We start from the raw sequence: 7930 nt of genomic DNA, 5'->3' as shown, positions 1-7930 counted from the left end.
TATCTGTTTACATTTGAACATATTAATTCCTGTCATAATAGAAAGAAAGCAGGATTCTCATAACAGCTTTTCATTCACTCTTTTGTAATATTGCACAGCTCATTGCTTCTAGAAAATACAACTATGTACTTGTGAAAGAATGAGAAAGCCAAATAAAATCTTAATATTATTGTTTTAATTCCCTATACTTACTGAAAGTATCTCAGGGACTCCCAAGAGATTCATAGACTTAGTGAACTGTAGATATCTGGATTTTTGTCTTATCACTGAAAATGGCGTATGTGAGGGCTTTAAGAAGTTTGTGAAAAAAAAAAAAAATGGAATTAGAAGGTAACATGGCTTTTCCACCAACTTTTTGAAGCTCCCTTGGATAATCTTGAATGAATTGAGGTGAAAATCAAAGATACTGAACAGTACTTCTAATAGGTACATTGCAGGCATTTTTTAGAAATATTTTCAATAAGTGAAAGTCAGAATATGAAAATGTTAAACAGTTTAAAGCATACCTATAGTGCACTGTAGGATAAGCACTGGACTGCTAACAGAAAGGTTCAAACCTACTAGTCAGTCACTCCTCAGAAACCATATACATAAGTTGCTATGAGTCATAACCAACTCAATGACACTTAGCAGTAGCAACAACAATTGTATTATCTTTTGGAGTCCTGGTGTGGCATATTAAAGAATATTCTAAATTACAAAGTTGATACTGATAATTTGTAACACTTTTCACTTTTCTATAGTCTTACTTTGCTGTTGTTGTTATTAAGTGCCCTCAAGTTTGTTCTGACTCAGCGACCCTGTATAAGGTTTCCAGAGGCACTGGGTGGGGTTGAACCTTGTGCTTATCCTAAAGCACCAAATCAGGACTCTGTATTCTTATTTAGTTCTTCTAATTTGTCAAATATCTTTCTGTTTGTAAATTGAGTCCCAAAAGACAGTAGTCTAGAGCTGAAAATCTATTAATCACCTACAGTGACAAATTACTAAAGAAACAAAGTTATAATCCCAAGCTTTTTTGTTTTTACTTATTCATCTTTAGTAGACATTTACATATTTTTTTCAGCTGTCATTGTGTAGATATGGCTGCCACCTGTCTCTCTCCCAACCCCACAGTATCTTCCTAGAGTACCCAGTAAAACAAAGTAAACACAATTAATTTTCACTTACTTATTAATATGTAGTGAAGAGTGCCACACATTGATGTGGTGAAACCATGTGTATTTTTTCACTACAGACAGTAAGTAAACACATTCTTACTTTGCTTATTGGGGAATCTGTCCTGAATCATCTATCTCCCTGAGCCTTTATTGAGCTTTCGCAAAGAATGGGGAAAGGAAGATGCCAGAACTTTGACCTAATGCTATCATGGATATTTTAGTTACACTGATCTGAAGTTGATAATGAGACCTAGATTTGAAAAATCCTGGAAAAAGTCTAGCTACATATTGTGAGTACCACCAGGAACTACCTGCTGCTTCTAGATTGTAATTGGCATAGTTCTGTGTTAAATGTCAGCTATTTCCTCTCTGAAATTACCACTGCCTACAGTCCTGGTCGTTTGAACTGCAAGGACGGTGGTTCAAGCTCACCAGCTGCTCCTTGGACACCCTATACAATGTCGCGATGGGTCGGAATCGACTCGACGGCACTTAACAACAACAGCAAAATCCTGGTGTGGCGCTGTGGATTAATGACCCAGACTGCAAAGCCATTTGAACTGCAAGGTCGGCGGTTCAAACTCACCAGCTGCTCCTAGGAAATCCTATACGGGCCGCTATGGGTCGGAACCGATTTGACGTCACTTTACAACAACAACGTGTGGGGACAAGGAGCTCTCTTAGCGTAGTGGTTATGAGTCGGGCTGTTAACCTCAAGGTGTGCAGTTAGAAACGACCACTCTCTCTGCAGGAGAAGGATATCTTTCTGCTCAGGTAAAAATGTACAGCCTTGGAAGTCTTGGAAACCCTATGCAGGGTTGTTATGAGTTGGAACAGAATTCATGGCACACCAACAACCAGCCATGATGTGGTGCTGTGGGTTAATGCTCTGGATTGCAGGAACAGCTTGAACTGCAAGGTTGGCGGTTCAGGCAAATAAACCGCTCTTTGGAAATCCTATATAGAGTCGCTATGAGTTTGAACCGACTTAATGGCACTTAACAACAACAAAAATATAAGGGCAAAGGAGATCTGGTAGGTAGTAGGTTACAAGTTGGGCTACTAACTACAAAGTCAGCAGTTTGAATCTAACAGCTGCTCAATCAGAGAAAGATGAGGCTTTTCTGCTCCCATAACAAGACTTTCAACTTACAAGCCACCACAGTATGACAAACTGACAGAATAGTGGTGGATAAAAAGACTTACAGCCTTGGAAAACCAGTACAGATTCACTAGGCATCAGTACCAACTCCAAGACGCTTAACCATCAATGTGAGCAGGAGGTGACCCTTGAACACCTCTTGCTTAGAATACTACCATTGAGAGAATTAAAATTTCTCTTTCTAAACTTGTTTTGCCATCATTAATCTTAAATGTTTGTTTGTGTGTGTATATGTGTGCTATGAGGAAAAGTTAATATTACTTTACTAAAACAATGAAGCTAAGTTGCTCTTAAGACAAATTATTTCTGACAAATCAATGTATTACTTCCATAATTTGTAATATGACACAGCTCAAAATTGATGGAAAGTGTTTCCATTTCTAAGGTAGACTGATGGGAATTAGCATTTCTGCACTCTCTATTACTCTAAAGGAAGTAGTAAAATTGGAGAGTTTCACTCAGAAATCCCTATGCAATGAACCTTTGTTACACAGCTGCCCTCATATCACAGACATGCCACGTTATTTTATTTTCATGTTTCTCTTGAAGTGCATAATGCTTTTCTTCTCACCAAAGAGTCAAATTGTTCACTGATCCCCTTTTCTCAAAGAAATATTTGGGAGTTGACTGGAAAATTTGCACTTTCATCTCGGTCATTTATCTTTATTTTTTTAAGTTGGTTGATATACTTGACTCACAGTTTAATTGCATCTTTAGTGGAAAACATTGAACGTCTTAATTCAAGCAAACAAAATATCTGTCAAGTAATTCTGAGGTGCTATTTGACGTCATTTTCTGACAACATAGGTTAGAAAATAGTGTCACTGATGAAATTTTAATCTTTTAAAATACTTAGGACTCATAAAAACACTAAAAAATATATTTTGCTTTTTTATGATATAAATTATTGAAAACTATTTTTTAAAGCACAGTGCCTTTTGACTCACCACTATATGTTAAATATTTTTACAAATAAATTACCAGTGAAATGATGTGTAATTATTTAGTTTGGGAAAACTTTAGCGATAAAAATCAGACATAAATTTAAATTGTATTTACATGTTGCCCTTATGATTTATGCATTTAATTGCCACAGCTGTCTACAAGTGAAAAACATTTGTATCAATGTGGTGCTGAAAAGAAATCACCAAGAATACCAGAAAATAGTCATTAAAATGAAAGTTTCACTATATTATTGTCTATCTTGTGCCATCACAGGATTTGTGAGCGTTACTAAATGCAATCTCATTCAGGCTGCTCTGTTTAAACTTCAGTGATGAGTACCCTCTGTATAGAAATCATTAGATAAGGTAAAGTACTCAACTTTTAATTAAACATCTACAATTCAAACCTACCAGCGGTTCTGTGGGAGAAAAGACCTATTGAACTGCACCCTATAAAGATTACAGCCTAGGAAACTATATAGCACTTCTACTCTGTTCTTTGAGTCTGATATGATTCAACTGCATGGCAAAACAATATCAACATATATTTTTCTGCTATTTTTGAAGCAAGAGATTTATGTTGCTTCTATCATTATCTTCTAGCTTTTAGCAGCATAGGATAGCACCTCTATCTGTTGTTTTTGTTAGGAGACATTGAGTCAGTTCCAACTCAAAGCAATACTGTATACAACATAATGAAACACCACACAGTCAGACAACTTCTTCACTATTGCTATGTTTGAACCCACTGTTGCTGGGACTCTGTCAACACATCATGCTCAGAGTCTTTCTCTTTTTTGCTGAACCTCCATATTTCTAAGAATGATGTCCTTCTCCAGGGACCAGTCTCTCCCAATAATTGTCCAAAATACAAGAATTGAAGTCTCGCCATCCGTGTTTCTTAGAAACATTTTGGCTGTACTTCTTCCATCACAAATTTGTTTGTTCTCCTGGCAGTTCATGGTATTTTCAATAGTCTTCACCAACCTCATAACTCAAATACATCAATTCTTGTACAGTCTTCCGTAATCTTTGTCCAATTTTCACATGCACATGAGGTGATTGAAAATATCATTGTTTAGGTCAGATGCACCTCTAACTAGTTGTTGACTAAATGAAAGTTTTATTTTAGTTTGAGTGTTGTCTCAATCACTTCTTTAAGGGTTATATTTCCTTGTTTAGCTTTTTAAATTTTTCTCATAATTCCACCCAATGATTTCTTTACATAATAAAAATTGATGCCCAGGATTGGATTTTCTTTTCTATTTAACACTTGGGGAATTATTTATTGGGAAGATTCCAGAGTTCATTTACTCATTCATTCTAAATATGTGCATGGAAGAATAACCTTACCAGAAACTATATTTATTAATGTTGAACTAAAAATTCAACACATGTACCCATTTGAGGACTATCATTGTTGGTAAGTGCCGTTGAGTTGGTTCTGCCTCATAGAGACTTTATATAGGGTTTCCAAGGAACGACTGGTGAGTTTGAGCCACCAGCTCTGCAGTTCAAACTGACCTTGATGTCTAGTGCTTATCCTCTGGTGTCATACCAGGATCCCATTTGATGGTAGAGTAAGATTTTTATGCAGCATTGAAACAAAACAAAACAAAACCCACTGCCACTGACTTAATTCTGATTCATAGCCATAATATATAGGTTTTCTGAGACTGTAAATCTTTACAGGAGAAGATAGCCACACCTTCCTTCTGTAGAGCAGCTAATGGATTTGACCCGCTGACCAAATACCTAACCTATGGTGCCATCAGAAGAAGCCAGTGCTTCAACAACAATTTTAAAGACCAAAGAAGAGAGTGGAGGTGGACGTTAGGATGCAAAATAGCATCATAGTGAACTGTTTAATCTTAATATTTGAAATTTATTTCTCTGTGTATAGATATATGACATCAATGCACATTATTTTACTGATTCCTCACAAGGGCTTGTGCAATAGGCTAAAGAGGTATTGCCAGTCAAATTTATAAGTGAATCATCAGAACCTTCATTTTCTGCCATGCAGAATTTCTCCACTTTCTCCCTTTATTTGAGAAAACTAATTTTGCACATTTTCTTTGTGCATACATGTGTGTATGTGTGCAAAAGAAAACTAGCAAATACCAGCCTTTTAAAACAAGGGGAAGTCAAAAAGTACTGCTACAAAATTAAAATCATTTAGTAAACAAAAATATCAAAATAGGAAGCTATTGTTTCTCAACATATCCACCATCTAGACCTATACACTTTTGAGGGAGTGTTTCCATCTTTATAAACCTTCCCAAAAGAATTCTGCACTCTTCTATTTACAGGTCAAAAGGCAATGTGGGCATCCTTTGGGCAGTTAAGTAATGTTCATTTTCAATGTTCTTTGAGCTTGAGAAACAGCAAGAAGTTTGAAGGGGCAAACAAAGCTATAGAGTAGACAAGGTATGACTTCTCAGTGAAATGTTTGTGTGACAGACAGACCTTGACATATGAGCAGGTGCATTATCACAATGGGAAACAAAAATTCCTTGGCATAACTTTTCTGGACTTTTTCTCACCAATGCAAGTTTTGATTTTCTTAAAACTTCTCCATGATTAGCCCCTGTGATCATTCTGTGACTTTTGAGAAAATGTATCAAATTTACTCCTCTGAGGACCAAAAACATTTGTCATAACCTCTGAGCTGACCTCTCTGCCGTGAATTTAACTGGCTCTACAGATCCTCTGGGAAGAAATGGCTGGCGGCTTTCACTGGACATCATTTTGGAAGGCACCCTTATTTTGGAAGAAGACTAAGACAAGTGTCAGTAGTTCAAACTTACCAGCTGCTCCTTGGAAACTCTATACAGAATTGCTATGAGTCATAACTTACTTTACAGCACTTAACAACAACACAAGTGTATTACTGAAAATAACTTGCCTTCAGACATCCACTGATCACAGAGATATGTATAAAATTATTGTTTGGAATAAACCCATGCATATATGAACTGGAACCCTAGTGGCAATGCTATTTTACTTATTGTTGTTAAGCACTATTGAGTTGGTTCTGGCTTAATAGCAGAACAATTTATAGTGTTTCCAAGAAAGGCTGGTAGGTTTCAGCTGTTGACTTGATTAGCAGTCCAGTGCTTATCTTACAACCCCACACCAGGACTATTTTTCACTTACCTTATATTTATTTTTTTCTAAGTTTGTACACCTTGGAAACTATTATATATTTAAATCAAGGATGTTTCTGTTGTTAGGTGCCATCAAGTCGGTACTGACTCATAGCTAACCTATGCACAACAAAACAAAACACTGCCTGATCCTGGGCCAACCTTACTGTTTTGAGTCCATTACTATTGTTGCCAAGTTTGAGTCCATTACTGCTGCCACTTGGCAAATCCATCTCGCTGGGGGACTTGCTCTTTTACTTTGACCCTCAACCTTACCAAACATGATATCCTTCTCCAGCTATTGGTCCCTCATGACCATATGTCCAAAGTATGAGAGATGAAGTTTGGCCATCCTGGCCTCCAAGTAGCACTCTGGCTGCACTTTTTCCAACATGGTTCAAAATCAAGTATAGGAAGTTTAATGCGAACTAAAAAACAAAAAAAGCAACAAAAAATCACTTTGATGAAGAAGCAACTCATATTGAAATTCCTGTTACTTTTTCTTTTTCCTAAAGAATGACAAAATTGATAGCATAAAAAGCAGTCATTACAGAGAGTACGAGCATGGATCCTGCATTTGTCTTTATATCCCCACACCTACTTGAATACAAACATTTAGTACATATTTTAAGTTATTTAATGGCTGTTGTTAGTTGTTGTCAGGTAATTTTTGACTCATAGTAGCCGTGTGACAGATTTGTTACTAATAGAACTGTCCTAAACTGTTTTCTTGAATTTAAACTTTATGAGTGCATAGCACCAGATCTTTCTCCTGGAAAGTAGCTACTGGTTACAAGCTTAGTGCTTAGCAGTTGTGCCACCAGGGCTTGTTAGTTAATGGATAGGTTCATTACTGATATCAAAAGTAAGCATCAATGAATTGCATATGCAGAGATGATCGAAATGATATAATTTTTGTTGTATATAAAATGACAGACACATGCACACAAAATTAGAAGTACGTAGTGAGTGATGCATAGTGGGAATTATGTTGATCCACCAACTGGCACCTAAGAGTTTGGAATTTCTATCTTTGAGTTTGGAATCTCTGCATAAACTCAAAGATGTAGACATTTGCACATTTTATGATTACAACTGACTATGCTACTCAGTTCATAACTCGTTTGTCAGTTTGCCATACTGTGGTGGCTTGTGACTTGCTGTGATTCAGAAAACTATGCCACCCATATTTTAAATACCATCAGGGTCACCCACAGTGGACAGGTTTCAGATGAGCTTCCAGATAAAGACAGACTAGGAAGAAGTGACGAACTACTTCCGAATATTTAGCCACTGAAAACCTTCTGAATAGCAGAAATACTGCCAGAAAATGAAGCCCTCAGGTTGGAAGGCACTCAAAATGCCATGGGGGAAGAGCTGCTTTCTCAAGCTGGGGAACTTAAGAAAAAATTCAAACTGCGACTTTCGTTATTGAAAGATTCCCTGGGCAAATTATTGAATGATGCAGGAAGCATCAAGAGAAGATGGAAGAAATACACAGAGTCACTGTACCAA

The 7930-nt window shown here is 36.8% G+C and overlaps 1 protein-coding gene across 1 annotated transcript in view; it reads left to right on the top strand.

The window, feature by feature from the left end:
- Positions 1-7930, top strand: part of CSMD1 (CUB and Sushi multiple domains 1) — a 2529117-nt gene that overhangs the window by 175858 nt on the left and 2345329 nt on the right. The gene's annotated exons all lie outside the window — the stretch shown is intronic.

The sequence above is a fragment of the Chrysochloris asiatica genome, unplaced genomic scaffold (genome assembly GCF_000296735.1).
Source record: "Chrysochloris asiatica unplaced genomic scaffold, ChrAsi1.0 scaffold00095, whole genome shotgun sequence".
Lineage (NCBI taxonomy): Eukaryota > Metazoa > Chordata > Mammalia > Afrosoricida > Chrysochloridae > Chrysochloris > Chrysochloris asiatica.
Note: the sequence above shows the minus strand (reverse complement) of the source record. Positions and strands in the feature narration are given on the sequence as shown.